Raw genomic sequence first — 14,341 nt, forward strand, 5'->3', positions numbered from 1 at the left:
TCAAAATAAAGCCATAAAATTGAAACCAAGTATAACTACATACTTTCTAAGAATTTGTTTTTGGTTATTTATTTGTTTGTTTGTTTGTTTGTTTGTTTTGAGAAAGAACTTAAAGTTGGATGAGTAGGGAAGGATAGAGGATTTGGAAGGACTTGTGGGATGGGAAAATCATGATCAAAGTATAAATTTAAATATTTTCTTAAATAATAAAATGTATAACAAGAAAACGAAATGCCAATCCAGAGCCTGGAGAACAGTGGCAAAATGGTTCCCTGGTGTGGTAGCTTGTTTCTCTACTGCTGTGACAAAGCACAGACCAAAACAATTCTGGGAAAGGGTTTATTTGGCTTACAGGTGACAGTCCACTGTGGAAGGAAGTCAAGGCAGGAACTTGAGCACAGAAATCTGGAGGCCGAATCTGAAGCAGAAATCATGAATGGATGTTGCTTGCTGGCTTCTGCTCTGCCTTACTATGCTACCTTTCTTATATAACCTATGGCCACCTACCTAGGCAAGGGACCACTCACAGTGGGCTAGACCTTTCCTCTATCAATCAGCAGTCAAGAAGATGTCCCACACACATGCCCAAAGGCTAGCTAATAAAGGCAGTTCTTAAACAAATGTTCCTTCTTCCCAACTTGACAAACAAAACCAAAAATCAGACAGTATATCTTGCATATACAAGCGTCTGGTCTTGAATTCCAGTACTAGGACACAAAAATGAAAAGAAATGGTCATCTCTTTTAAAAAATTGTATCAGTTGCTTATTAAGACAGAGAGCAACAGGGACACACAACCATTTCTAATAGAAATGCAAAATAAGAATGCCACTTTAGAAATGGTGTGACAACCCCTTACCATGCCAAACATTGACATACCTTTCTCCAAAGTATTGACTCCCCAACACACACACCTACAAGGATGGAGGTATGCTAAAGGAAGAAAAAAAGTCTCTATCAAATTGCAGCAATATACACAATAAAATAAATATAGACATATTGAATGATAACACAAAGTATAGAATAAACATGTATGCATCCACACTGATATAAATAAATGTGAATGCTGTGACTTGGATTTAAGTTGCTTCCAACAGGCTCATATGTTTAAGAACTTGGTTCCCATATAGTACTGCTGTGGAGTATTTGGAAGACAGGTCTCCTAGCTGGTGGATATGGATCACTAGGGGTGGGTTTTGAAGGACAGAGCCTACGCAGATTCTGGTCCTCTTTCTGCTTTTTGATACGTTAAGACCTTAACACGTCTGTCACATCTTCTCCCACCATACCATTCTACCTAGTCTTTTCTGTCATGGTCTGAGTGCTGACTCTGAAACCAGGAGCCACAGAGTGAAATTCAATCAGATGCTTTCTAAGGCAGGGACGGTCTTTGAGGTTTTCTCCTAGCATCAAGAGGGGTTTTCTCAGCTGCTTGATGCTCTTGTTTGTAAAGAGGAACTATCCATTGTTTTCACTTGTTACCAGCACTATTGTGGCTAATCTTCTCTTGATTGCTTGCCAGCAAGATCTACATTTTAATAGGTCCTTGCATTTGAGTCTTCTCATTCTTGCTTCAGAATAGTTAGTCCCCTTAGAAAGCATTATAGAGCTCTCTGTTCTAACAGCCTAACTCCCAGCATTGTCAGGCATTGTTTATTACTGCTCTGTGGATGGAGGCAGAAGTCTATTATTCTCCCACCTGTACCTTTTAGTGTCAGGACAAAGTCATCCCTAGACTCCCTGGCTCCTCTTTACCTCTCAGTATGAAGTCTTTTCCTTATAAACCAGCTTAGGTAAGGTTTAGGAGGACCATCGTTCTTGGCCAGTTTATGGAGAAAGTTGCCCAGTTGCAATGGGCCAAGCATCCCAACCATCAGCTCCCTTGGACCTCACATTCATTCTCTTCCTGCTCTCTGCAGTTCTCAGAGCCCCCTAACCTCATAGGCCCTCAAGTTCCACCACCAGCCCTAAGCACCGCCTTGTGGTTTTTACACAGAAACTCTTCCCCAAACTTCCCGTCACCCTTACATGGATCCTAGGAAACGATCTAATGATCAACTTACAGTTAAAATGTGAACTTTTTATGGTTAACGATCTTGATCTTTGTATAAATATTTTCTGTATAAACAAAAATGAAAAGAATTTATACTAACTTATGGTGCCTTCTATCACCAGTAACTATTATTCTAAATAATGGTATTTGGGTTTACAAGTCAGGTTTAGCAGTTTTTCTCCTTTAAGAAATGATCAGCCACAATGAAAGTCACAATTATGGTACCCCTTCTCTCCATTAAATGACCTCAGCAACCATCATTCTATAACAATTAGATATCAGTACTTTAATACTGAGTACGTACATGAATCCCTGAAGAATGATGTTCAAATGTCAACTGCTGGGTAGGTCTGCAGTAGAGAATTCTAACTTGCTCCCAGGGAAAACTTTACTTAGAATAACACTGCATAAAAATTAATCTAATGGAGACTAGATCCTTGACTGAAAATTGGAGTCTTTAGTTCCATTCGTCTACTACACCAAGGATGCTAAGTTATTTACCTTTGGGATGGACTTTTAAAATATTACTGAATTCAAAAATGATCCCTGACCTGTATGTCCCCTCTTGAAAACCCCTGATCCACACAAACCATAACACTGACAAAAATGAAGATACAGAAGGCAACAGAAGCTTAGCAAGTAAAGGAGTTTGCTGTGCTAGCCCAACAACCATAGTGTAAGCGCCAAGTCCCAGGGTGGAAGGACAGAACTGACTCTTGAAAGTTGTCCTTGAACCTCTACATGAGGTCCTTCACAAGTGTGCGCGCACACACACAGATACACACACACATACAGACACACACACACACACACACACACACACACACACACACACACATACACACACAAATAGCACGTTGCAGAAATCCAGCAGCAGTCTACAAGACTCCACCTACCAGGGTGAGCAGTACAGCTGCCAGGATGGCCTTAGGTCTGCTGACCCAAGCTTCCAGGTCAAGGCGGCGAGCAAAGAAGGTCCTCCCAGGTTGACCCCCGACATGCTAGAGCAGTGGGATGGTGGTGTCCCAGAACCAAGAGCACACGGGAAGTTGTGACACCAAGGGAGACTATCGCCCAACTCAATGGGACCCTAGTCCCAGCACCGGGTTCCCACCTGGCAGAAGACTGCTCCCGGATGGACACAAGGGAAAGGGACAGGCAGCTGTGTACACTGATCAGGACTCCAGGGTGGGGGGCCAGAGCTTCCTGTCCCATGCTCCGATGGTCTAATATTGAGATGGGAGTGGAGAAGGGCTTCCTTCCAAAACCTTGGCCTCCTTGGTGAAGTGCATTCAAGTGAATGCTGCCCCACATCATCCAAAGCAGGGAACACTGGGGCCAGGGACATCCGCCTCAACAGGCAGGCCGTCCAGGTCCCTGAGGTGGAGACAAGGACACATCAAAAGAAGAAACATTGCACCCACCTGCCCTCTTGCCTACCAAAACTTGGGACCGGTCCCCACCTTAACCGTCTCCTAGGCAGCACCAGGCAACCATTCTGACCAACCTCCAGCTCTGTCACAATCTCTCTCCTCTGCACAGCCCTCCACCTCCCACCCCTATGATCCCACCTCCTGACCCTACCCTACACCAACTACCAGGCACCACTCAGGAAACTTCTCTTCCTGTTCTGTAACTTCCCCAAAACCTGTCAGGCAAGGAACTCTCTGTATCCTCTGTGGACAACCACCTACCTGTGGCAGGGCCTAGGAACACACAGGACTCGGCTCTCTCAACAGATTCCAAGTGGACCGAGGACAGGTAACATAGAATCTGAGGGACAAGAAGCAATTCTCACTCTTAACACCAGGATGCCTACAGCACACACCCACCCTGTGTGTCCTTATGGATTTCCCTAAACATTCCAGGTGTCCTCACACAAATTTCTCTCCACGGGCCCAGACCCATGGAACAGAAAAAAGTGTCCACAGACAGAGTGGGTCTGCCCAACAGCCTGCATGAAAATAACACCAACAATCATGAAAACATCCAAGACCCCACAAGCAGATTTTCATTTGCTCTCCCACCCTCTCTCGTTGTAGCCCCCCTCTCTCATTTATCTAACCTCATCCACCTCCACCTCCACCTCTATATCTGTCTCCCTATATCCCTCGCTCCTATGTACAGTCCCATCCCTGGTATCCATGGTACCTAGGCCATGTTCAGGTGGTGGAGTGGAGGCCCTGAGTTCCTAGACCTGCCAGGCAGGCCACTCCAAATGACAGTCCTGCCACCTTTCCTATGGTTCCTACACAGTGCACTCATCCACCATGCCCCGGCATGCCCCTGAGCCCCAAGCCACACACGATGAACCACTCCAAACCTTGTGCTCACCTGAACTGGAGCTGAAGGATGGAGCCCTAAAAGGCTCCCCTACATGCAAACCTGTCATTCCCCTACATCCTAGAGCTGACTACCATAACTCGTACATACTGAGCCTCTCAGGGACGGCTATGTCTTCTCTCAGGACTAGGCCACAATAATCCCAGGTGTACACACACACACACACACACACACACACACACACACACACACAAAAGTGCTCCTGCATGCTTAGCAGTCCTAGGACTCCAGATAGTGCCCTCTGTTAATTTCAGAGCCTTCTCTAAGTATTCTTCCTGCTGAGATGATGTCTGGACATGTGAGTTCAGGACAAGAGGTTTTCGACTTTCACTCTGGGGGTTCTCCCCAGGTATAAGATAAGTCCAGCTAGGCAGGAGAAGACAGGACTATGTGTGTCCTGCATGAAATAGAGGAGGCTTGTCAGGGGAGGCAGGGGCCATAAAATCTGACCACTATGTTACCTAAAGTCCTGCCTGGCCTCTTTGTGAGCACACCTGAGTCTAAACCCTGATCTGTCTGCTTCTACTGGAATTCACCTTGAGCCACCACACAGCCATACTGGGTACGAACAATCAGGTTGGATAGGATGTTGATGGGGGGTTGAGGGGTCCAGACCCCTTACAGGGATCTGGGGTTGTGGCTCTGGAGCTGGAACCTTTTCTAACAGGTCCCAGTGCCTAAATTCAACCTGTAGCACAGCTCAAGAGAAAAGCCAGTTGTAAAAGAAACAAAATGCAGGCCAGAGAGAAGGCCTGGCAGCCAGAGAGGAGAGGGGATGGCAGGAGGAGATAAATGGATGACAGACATTTGGCCAAGGTGGCTAGCAACCAGGCCTGAGACCCTGAGCACCTCCCAGAGATGCAGGGCAGAGTTTGTGTGGTCTCCGGAAGTGAGCTGTGGATACTGCTAGGGAGGCTCAGACAAAAGCTAGATGGTCCCGGGGTGCCCTTGTGCACCACGGTAAGGGCAGGCAAGCTGGCAAGCAGGCAGAAAAAGTTCCACACACCGACCATGATGCAGCCCAAGCTGCACAATCCCCGGCAGAGTGGTCCTCTCCTGCTGCCAGACATGGCGGCCTCAGGACCTGGAGGCTGTACTTCCATGACCTGCAAGCCAAGTCTCATGGGCCCCGACCTGAGCCGGTCACCTGGACCCTGCTTCCTCCTCCAGGTCTCCTGGGTCATGGAGTGGGCAAGAGAACCGCTTTGGTGCTGGGAGACCCAGGCGGGAGCCCTTCCTTAGCCAGCCCTCCTGCATTTCCAGGGAAGCACAGGGACCTGCTGGCGGAATTGGCAAACTGAATCCACGGGATGGCAGCAGGGCACCGAGAATGCCAAGGGCCAAGGCGGAAGGGTGCTCTCTCTCCGCCCTTCACAAAGAAAAAAAAAAAGGCCAAAGCTCCAAGATGGAGGACAACCTTCTAGGCTAGGACTGGACAGACATGCCACTCTAGGGCTGCTGCTAGGGATTCAGTGGTGTGCAGAACGTGAGGGTGTGGTGTGTAGATGGGGGTAACAGACTTTAACTGGTTCCTCCATTGTAACCTCCATGCACTGCACTTCCCTGACACACTCGGCTTTGTGCCAGTCCCTGAATGCCCTGCCTGAGGGTATGGTGGGGTGCAGGGAGAGAGGGCAGGTGGTGGAGGGTGTCATGGAGGGGCCCAAGTGGAGAGTGTGTGGATGTGGAGGCAGGCTCTTGAGAGTCTGAGCCACACCCTAAGGAAGTCCTCCACAAACCACATCTGGACTATAGGGGAGGAGCCAAAGAAACATAATAATGGGGTTGGGGTTCAGGGGCAGAGCATCGCCCCCTAGCTGCCAAACCAGGGTATTCTAACAGCTGCAACCCTGCCCTAGCCCAGAATTCACCCCAGACACACAGACACACACACAGACACACACATACAGACACACACACACACACACACACACACACACACACACACACACACAGCAGCTTTCAGAGATCCAGTGGCTGTCTACATGACTCCACCCACCAGGGTGACCAGTACAGCTTCCAGCATGGCCTTGGGTCTGCTGACCCAAGCTTCCAGGTCAAGGTGGCCCGGCAAGAGGGGCCTCCAACGCTGTACCCGGTTCTTCTAAGGCAGTGGGATGGAAGGTATTACACCAAGGGAGACGACCACCCAACTCAATGGGACCCTAGACCCAGCTCGGGCTTCCCACCTTGCAGAAGGCCACTCCAGGATGGACACAAGGCAAAAGGGCAGGCAGATGTGTATGCTTGTAAGGGATGCAGAGTCAGCGGCCTTAGTCCCGTGTCCCAAATCCGATGGTCTAATACTAAGATGGGAGAAGAAGGACTTCCTTCCAAAACCTTGGCCTTGGTAGTGATGAGCGTTCAGATGGATGCTGCCCCACATCATGCGAAGCAGGGACCATAAAGCCCGGGACATCCACAACCTTGCCTCAACAGGCAGGGCGTCTAGGTCCCTGAGGTGAAGACAAGAACACATCAAAAGAAGAAACATTGCACCCACCTGCCCTCTTGCCCTACCAAACCCTGGGCACAGGCCCCCATCTTAACCGTCGCCTAGGCAGCACCAGGCAACCATTCTGACCTAAGTCCACCTCTGTCACAATCTCTCTCCTCTGCACAGCCCTCTACCTCCCACCCCTAACCTCCCACCTCCTGACCCTACCCTACACCAAATACCAGGCACCACTCAGGAAACTTCTCTTTCCGTTCTCTAACTTCCCCAAGACCCTGTCAGGCATGGAACTCTCTGTATCCTCTGTGTACAACCACCTACCTGTGGCAGGGCCTAGGAACACACAGGACTCGGCTCTCTCAACAGATTCCAAGTGGACCGAGGACAGGTAACATAGAATCTGAGGGACAAGAAGCAATTCTCACTCTTAACACCAGGATGCCTACAGCACACACCCACCCTGTGTGTCCTTATGGATTTCCCTAAACATTCCACGTGTCCTCACACAAATTTCTCTCCACGGGCCCAGACCCATGGAACAGAAAAAAGTGTCCACAGACAGAGTGGGTCTGCCCACCAGCCTGCATGAAAAAAAAAAAAAAACACCAACCAACTAGAGAACACCCAACACCCCACAGGCAGATTCTCATTTGCTCTCGCCTTACTTTCTCTCTCTCTCATTTATCTATCCTCCTCTACCTCCACCTCCACCTCTATCTCTGTCTTTCTCTGTCCCTCGCTCCTATGTACAGTCCCATCCCTGGTATCCAGGTTAGCTAGGCCATGTTCAGTAGGGAAATGCTTTTCACTCCTCAACAAGAAGCCTTCCTTCAATGAGCACTGAAAGTCTCCAGAGGCTCTCCTCCACACTGCTGACATCTTCCATGATGAAGCCTAGAAGAAAATCACTCTCCCTGCCACCTGGAGACAAGCCTGTCTATGCTCTTCCAAATCTCCCTCTCTACAAAGCTTCCTGGAGACCTTTGCTGTGGCTGAAAAGGGAGCTCCCTGGTGATGGGGGTGGGTGTGGAGGAACTGATTTCATGGACCTGCCTGTCAGGCCACTTTAAAGGACGGTACTGCCACCTTCCCAATGGTTCCTACACAATGCTCTTACCAACCACGCTCAGGCATGCCCCGGAGCCCTAATCCACACACGAAGCACCACTCCAAACCTTGTACTCACCTGAGCTGGATCTGAAGGATGGAGCCCTAAAAGGCTTCCCTACATGCAAACCTGTCCTTCCTCTACATCCCAGAGCTGAGGACCATAACTCGTACATACTGTGCCTCTCAGGCACTGCTATGACTTCTCACAGTACTGGGCCACAATAATCCCAGGTATACACACACACACACACACACACACACACACACACACACACACACACACATACACAAAAGCGCTCCTGCATGCTTAGCAGTTGTAGGACTCCAGATAGTGCCCTCTGTTAATTTCAGAGCCTTCTCTAAGTATTCTTCCTGCTGAGATGATGTCTGGACATGAGAATGCAGGACAGGGGACTTTTGGACCTTTGATGGTGGGAGTTCTTCCTGGGTTTAATGCAAATGAAGCTAGGCAGGAGAAGGCAGGACTATGTGTATCCTGAATGACACAGAGGAGGCTTGTCAGGGGAAGCACGGGCTGTGAAACCTGGCCACTATGGTACCTAAGTCCTGCCTGGCCTCTTTGTGAGCACCCCTGAGTCCAAACACTGTTCTGGATGCTTCTACTGGAATTCACCTTGAGCCACCACACTGCCATACTGGGTATGAACAATCAGGTTGAATAGGATGATGATTGGGGAGTTGAGGGTTCTAGATCCCTTACAGGGATCTGGGGATGTAGCTCTGGAGCTGGAACCTTTTCTAACAGGTCCCAGTGCCTAAATTCAACCTGTAGCACAACTCAAGAGAAAATCCAGTTGTAAAAGAAACAAAAGGCAAGCCAGAGAGAAGTCCAGGCAGCCAGAGAGGAGAGGGGATGGCAGGAGGAGATAAATGGATGACAGACATTTGGCCAAGGTGGCTAGCAACCAGGCCTGAGACCCTGAGCACCTCCCAGAGATGCAGGGCAGAGTTTGTGTGGTCTCCGGAAGTGAGCTGTGGATACTGCTAGGGAGGCTCAGACAAAAGCTAGGGGGTCCCGGGGTGGCCTTGTGCACCACCATAAGGGCAGGCGGGCTGGCACGGAGGCAGGAAAAGTTCCACACAACCACCCCCATGCAGCCCAGGCTGCACAATCCCCTGCGGAGAGGTCCTCTCCTGCTCCCAGACATGGCGGCCACAGGACCCAGGAGGCTGTACTTCCATGAACCCCAAGCCAGCCACGTGTCGCCCGCCCGGAGCCGGTCACCTGGACCCTGCTTCCTGCTCCAGCTCTCCTGGGTCATGGAGCAGGCCAGAGAACCGCTTTGGTCCTGGGGGACCCAGGCGGGAGCCCTTCCCTAGGCGGCACGCCTCCATTTCCAGGGTAGCACAGGGACCTGCTGGCGGAATTGGCAAACTGAATCCGCGGGATGGCAGCAGGGCACCGAGAATGCCAAGGGCCAAGGGCGAAGGGTGCTCTCTCTCCGCCCTTCACAAAGAAAAAAAAAAAAAAGCCAAAGCTCCAAGATGGAGGACAACCTTCTAGGCTAGGACTGGACAGACATGCCACTCTAGGGCTGCTGCTAGGGATTCAGTGGTGTGCAGAAGGTGAGGGTGTGGTGTGTAGATGGGGGTAACAGACTTTAACTGGTTCCTCCATTGTAACCTCCATGCACTGCACTTCCCTGACACACTCGGCTTTGTGCCAGCCCCTGAAGGCCCTGCCTGAGGGTATGGTGGGGTGCAGGGAGAGAGGGCAGGTGGTGGAGGGTGTCATGGAGGGGGCCAAGTGGGGAGTGTGTGGATGTGGGGGCAGGCTCACTTGAGAGTCTGAGCCACACCCTAAGGAAGTCCTCCACAAACCACATCTGGACTATAGGGGAGGAGCCAAAGAAACATAATAATGGGGTTGGGGTTCAGGGGCAGAGCATCGCCCCCTAGCTGCCAAACCAGGGTATTCTAACAGCTGCATCCCTGCCCTAGCCCAGCCTTCACCCCAGACACACAGACACACACACACACACACACACACACACACACACACACACACACATACACACACACACACACACAGCAACTTTCAGAGATCCAGTGGCTGTCTACATGACTCCACCCACCGGGGTGACCAGTACAGCTTCCAGCATGGCCTTGGGTCTGCTGACCCAAGCTTCCAGGTCAAGGTGGCCCGGCAAGAGGGGCCTCCAAGGCTGTACCCGGTTTTTCTAAGGCAGTGGGATGGAAGGTGTTACACCAAGGGAGACGACCACCCAACTCAATGGGACCCTAGACCCAGCTCGGGCTTCCCACCTTGCAGAAGGCCGCTCCAGGATGGACACGAGGCAAAAGGGCAGGCAGCTGTGTATGCTTGTAAGGGATGCAGAGTCAGCGGCCTTAGTCCCATGTCCCAAATCCGATGGTCTAATACTAAGATGGGAGAAGAAAGACTTCCTTCCAAAACCTTGGCCTTGGTAGTGATGAGCGTTCAGATGGATGCAGCCCCACATCATGCGAAGCAGGGACCATAAGGCCTGGGACATCCACAACCTTGCCTCAACAGGCAGGGCGTCTAGGTCCCTGAGGTGAAGACAAGAACACATCAAAAGAAGAAACATTGCACCCACCTGCCCTCTTGCCCTACCAAACCCTGGGCCCAGGCCCCCACCTTAACCATCTCCTAGGCAGCACCAGGCAACCATTCTGACCTAAGTCCACCTCTGTCACAATCTCTCTCCTCTGCACAGCCCTCCACCTCCCACCCCTAACCTCGCACCTCCCGACCCTACCCTACACCAAATACCAGGCACCACTCAGGAAACTTCTCTTTCCGTTCTCTAACTTCCCTAAGACCCTGTTAGGCATGGAACTCTCTGTATCCTCTGGGGACACCCACCTACCTGTGGCAGGGCCTAGGAACACACAGGACTCGGCTCTCTCAAGAGATTCCAAGTGGACCGAGGACAGGTAACATAGAATCTGAGGGACAAGAAGCAATTCTCACTCTTAACACCAGGATGCCTACAGCACACACCCACCCTGTGTGTCCTTATGGATTTCCCTAAACATTCCAGGTGTCCTCACACAAATTTCTCTCCACGGGCCCAGACCCATGGAACAGAAAAAAGTGTCCACAGACAGAGTGGGTCTGCCCACCAGCCTGCATGAAAAAAAAAAAAAAAGAAAAAAACACCAACCAACTAGAGAACACCCAACACCCCACAGGCAGATTCTCATTTGCTCTCGCCTTACTTTCTCTCTCTCTCATTTATCTATCCTCCTCTACCTCCACCTCCACCTCTATCTCTGTCTTTCTCTGTCCCTCGCTCCTATGTACAGTCCCATCCCTGGTATCCAGGTTAGCTAGGCCATGTTCAGTAGGGAAATGCTTTTCACTCCTCAACAAGAAGCCTTCCTTCAATGAGCACTGAAAGTCTCCAGAGGCTCTCCTCCACACTGCTGACATCTTCCATGATGAAGCCTAGAAGAAAATCACTCTCCCTGCCACCTGGAGACAAGCCTGTCTATGCTCTTCCAAATCTCCCTCTCTACAAAGCTTCCTGGAGACCTTTGCTGTGGCTGAAAAGGGAGCTCCCTGGTGATGGGGGTGGGTGTGGAGGAACTGATTTCATGGACCTGCCTGTCAGGCCACTTTAAAGGACGGTACTGCCACCTTCCCAATGGTTCCTACACAATGCTCTTACCAACCACGCTCAGGCATGCCCCGGAGCCCTAATCCACACACGAAGCACCACTCCAAACCTTGTACTCACCTGAGCTGGATCTGAAGGATGGAGCCCTAAAAGGCTTCCCTACATGCAAACCTGTCCTTCCTCTACATCCCAGAGCTGAGGACCATAACTCGTACATACTGTGCCTCTCAGGCACTGCTATGACTTCTCACAGTACTGGGCCACAATAATCCCAGGTATACACACACACACACACACACACACACACACACACACACACACACACACATACACAAAAGCGCTCCTGCATGCTTAGCAGTTGTAGGACTCCAGATAGTGACCTCTGTTAATTTCAGAGCCTTCTCTAAGTATTCTTCCTGCTGAGATGATGTCTGGACATGAGAATGCAGGACAGGGGACTTTTGGACCTTTGATGGTGGGAGTTCTTCCTGGGTTTAATGCAAATGAAGCTAGGCAGGAGAAGGCAGGACTATGTGTATCCTGAATGACACAGAGGAGGCTTGTCAGGGGAAGCACGGGCTGTGAAACCTGGCCACTATGGTACCTAAGTCCTGCCTGGCCTCTTTGTGAGCACCCCTGAGTCCAAACACTGTTCTGGATGCTTCTACTGGAATTCACCTTGAGCCACCACACTGCCATACTGGGTATGAACAATCAGGTTGAATAGGATGATGATTGGGGAGTTGAGGGTTCTAGATCCCTTACAGGGATCTGGGGATGTAGCTCTGGAGCTGGAACCTTTTCTAACAGGTCCCAGTGCCTAAATTCAACCTGTAGCACAACTCAAGAGAAAATCCAGTTGTAAAAGAAACAAAAGGCAAGCCAGAGAGAAGTCCAGGCAGCCAGAGAGGAGAGGGGATGGCAGGAGGAGATAAATGGATGACAGACATTTGGCCAAGGTGGCTAGCAACCAGGCCTGAGACCCTGAGCACCTCCCAGAGATGCAGGGCAGAGTTTGTGTGGTCTCCGGAAGTGAGCTGTGGATACTGCTAGGGAGGCTCAGACAAAAGCTAGGGGGTCCCGGGGTGGCCTTGTGCACCACCATAAGGGCAGGCGGGCTGGCACGGAGGCAGGAAAAGTTCCACACAACCACCCCCATGCAGCCCAGGCTGCACAATCCCCTGCGGAGAGGTCCTCTCCTGCTCCCAGACATGGCGGCCACAGGACCCAGGAGGCTGTGCTTCCATGAACCCCAAGCCAGCCACGTGTCGCCCGCCCGGAGCCGGTCACCTGGACCCTGCTTCCTGCTCCAGCTCTCCTGGGTCATGGAGCAGGCCAGAGAACCGCTTTGGTCCTGGGGGACCCAGGCGGGAGCCCTTCCCTAGGCGGCACGCCTCCATTTCCAGGGTAGCACAGGGACCTGCTGGCGGAATTGGCAAACTGAATCCGCGGGATGGCAGCAGGGCACCGAGAATGCCAAGGGCCAAGGGCGAAGGGTGCTCTCTCTCCGCCCTTCACAAAGCAAAAAAAAAAAAAAAAAAAAAAAAAAAGCCAAAGCTCCAAGATGGAGGACAACCATCTAAGCTAGGACTGGACAGACATGCCACTCTAGGGCTGCTGCTAGGGATTCAGTGGTGTGCAGAAGGTGAGGGTGTGGTGTGTAGATGGGGGTAACAGACTTTAACTGGTTCCTCCATTGTAACCTCCATGCACTGCACTTCCCTGACACACTCGGCTTTGTGCCAGCCCCTGAAGGCCCTGCCTGAGGGTATGGTGGGGTGCAGGGAGAGAGGGCAGGTGGTGGAGGGTGTCATGGAGGGGTCCAAGTGGGGAGTGTGTGGATGTGGGGGCAAGCTCACTTGAGAGTCTGAGCCACACCCTAAGGAAGTCCTCCACAAACTACATCTGGACTATAGGGGAGGAGCCAAAGAAACATAACAATGGGGTTGGGGTTCAGGGGCAGAGCATCGCCCCCTAGCTGCCAAACCAGGGTATTCTAACAGCTGCATCCATGCCCTAGCCCAGCCTTCACCCCAGACACACAGACACACACAGACACACACACAGACACACACACAGACACACACACAGACACACACACACACACACACACACACACAGCAGCTTTCAGAGATCCAGTGGCTGTCTACATGACTCCACCCACCAGGGTGACCAGTACAGCTTCCAGCATGGCCTTGGGTCTGCTGACCCAAGCTTCCAGGTCAAGGTGGCCCGGCAAGAGGGGCCTCCAAGGCTGTACCCGGTTCTTCTAAGGCAGTGGGATGGAAGGTGTTATACCAAGGGAGACGACCACCCAACTCAATGGGACCCTAGACCCAGCTCGGGCTTCCCACCTTGCAGAAGGCCGCTCCAGGATGGACACGAGGCAAAAGGGCAGGCAGCTGTGTATGCTTGTAAGGGATGCAGAGTCAGCGGCCTTAGTCCCGTGTCCCAAATCCGATGGTCTAATACTAAGATGGGAGAAGAAAGACTTCCTTCCAAAACCTTGGCCTTGGTAGTGATGAGCGTTCAGATGGATGCTGCCCCACATCATGCGAAGCAGGGACCATAAGGCCCGGGACATCCACAACCTTGCCTCAACAGGCAGGGCGTCCAGGTCCCTGAGGTGAAGACAAGAACACATCAAAAGAAGAAACATTGCACCCACCTGCCCTCTTGCCCTACCAAACCCTGGGCCCAGGCCCCCACCTTAACCATCTCCTAGGCAGCACCAGGCAACCATTCTGACCTAAGT

The 14,341-nt window shown here is 51.3% G+C and overlaps 1 long non-coding RNA gene across 3 annotated transcripts in view; it reads right to left on the reverse strand.

Annotated features, from left to right (window-relative positions):
- Positions 1-325: 325 nt before the first annotated feature.
- The window catches only part of LOC131901065 (uncharacterized), a 93,656-nt gene continuing 79,640 nt past the window's right edge, over positions 326-14,341 (reverse strand). For 2 of the 3 annotated variants that reach the window (XR_009376323.1, XR_009376322.1), the window contains exons 2-6: positions 13,941-14,207; positions 10,834-10,912; positions 2,949-3,429; positions 2,063-2,117; positions 326-707 (exon numbers count right to left, since the gene is read on the reverse strand). This is a non-coding gene — a long non-coding RNA (uncharacterized LOC131901065). Of the gene's footprint in view, positions 708-2,062; positions 2,118-2,948; positions 3,430-3,746; positions 3,831-10,833; positions 10,913-13,940; positions 14,208-14,341 lie in introns of those variants that run through there. The other variant, XR_009376324.1, reaches the window with a different exon arrangement.

The sequence above is a fragment of the Peromyscus eremicus genome, unplaced genomic scaffold (assembly GCF_949786415.1).
Source record: "Peromyscus eremicus unplaced genomic scaffold, PerEre_H2_v1 PerEre#2#chrX_unloc_2, whole genome shotgun sequence".
NCBI lineage: Eukaryota > Metazoa > Chordata > Mammalia > Rodentia > Cricetidae > Peromyscus > Peromyscus eremicus.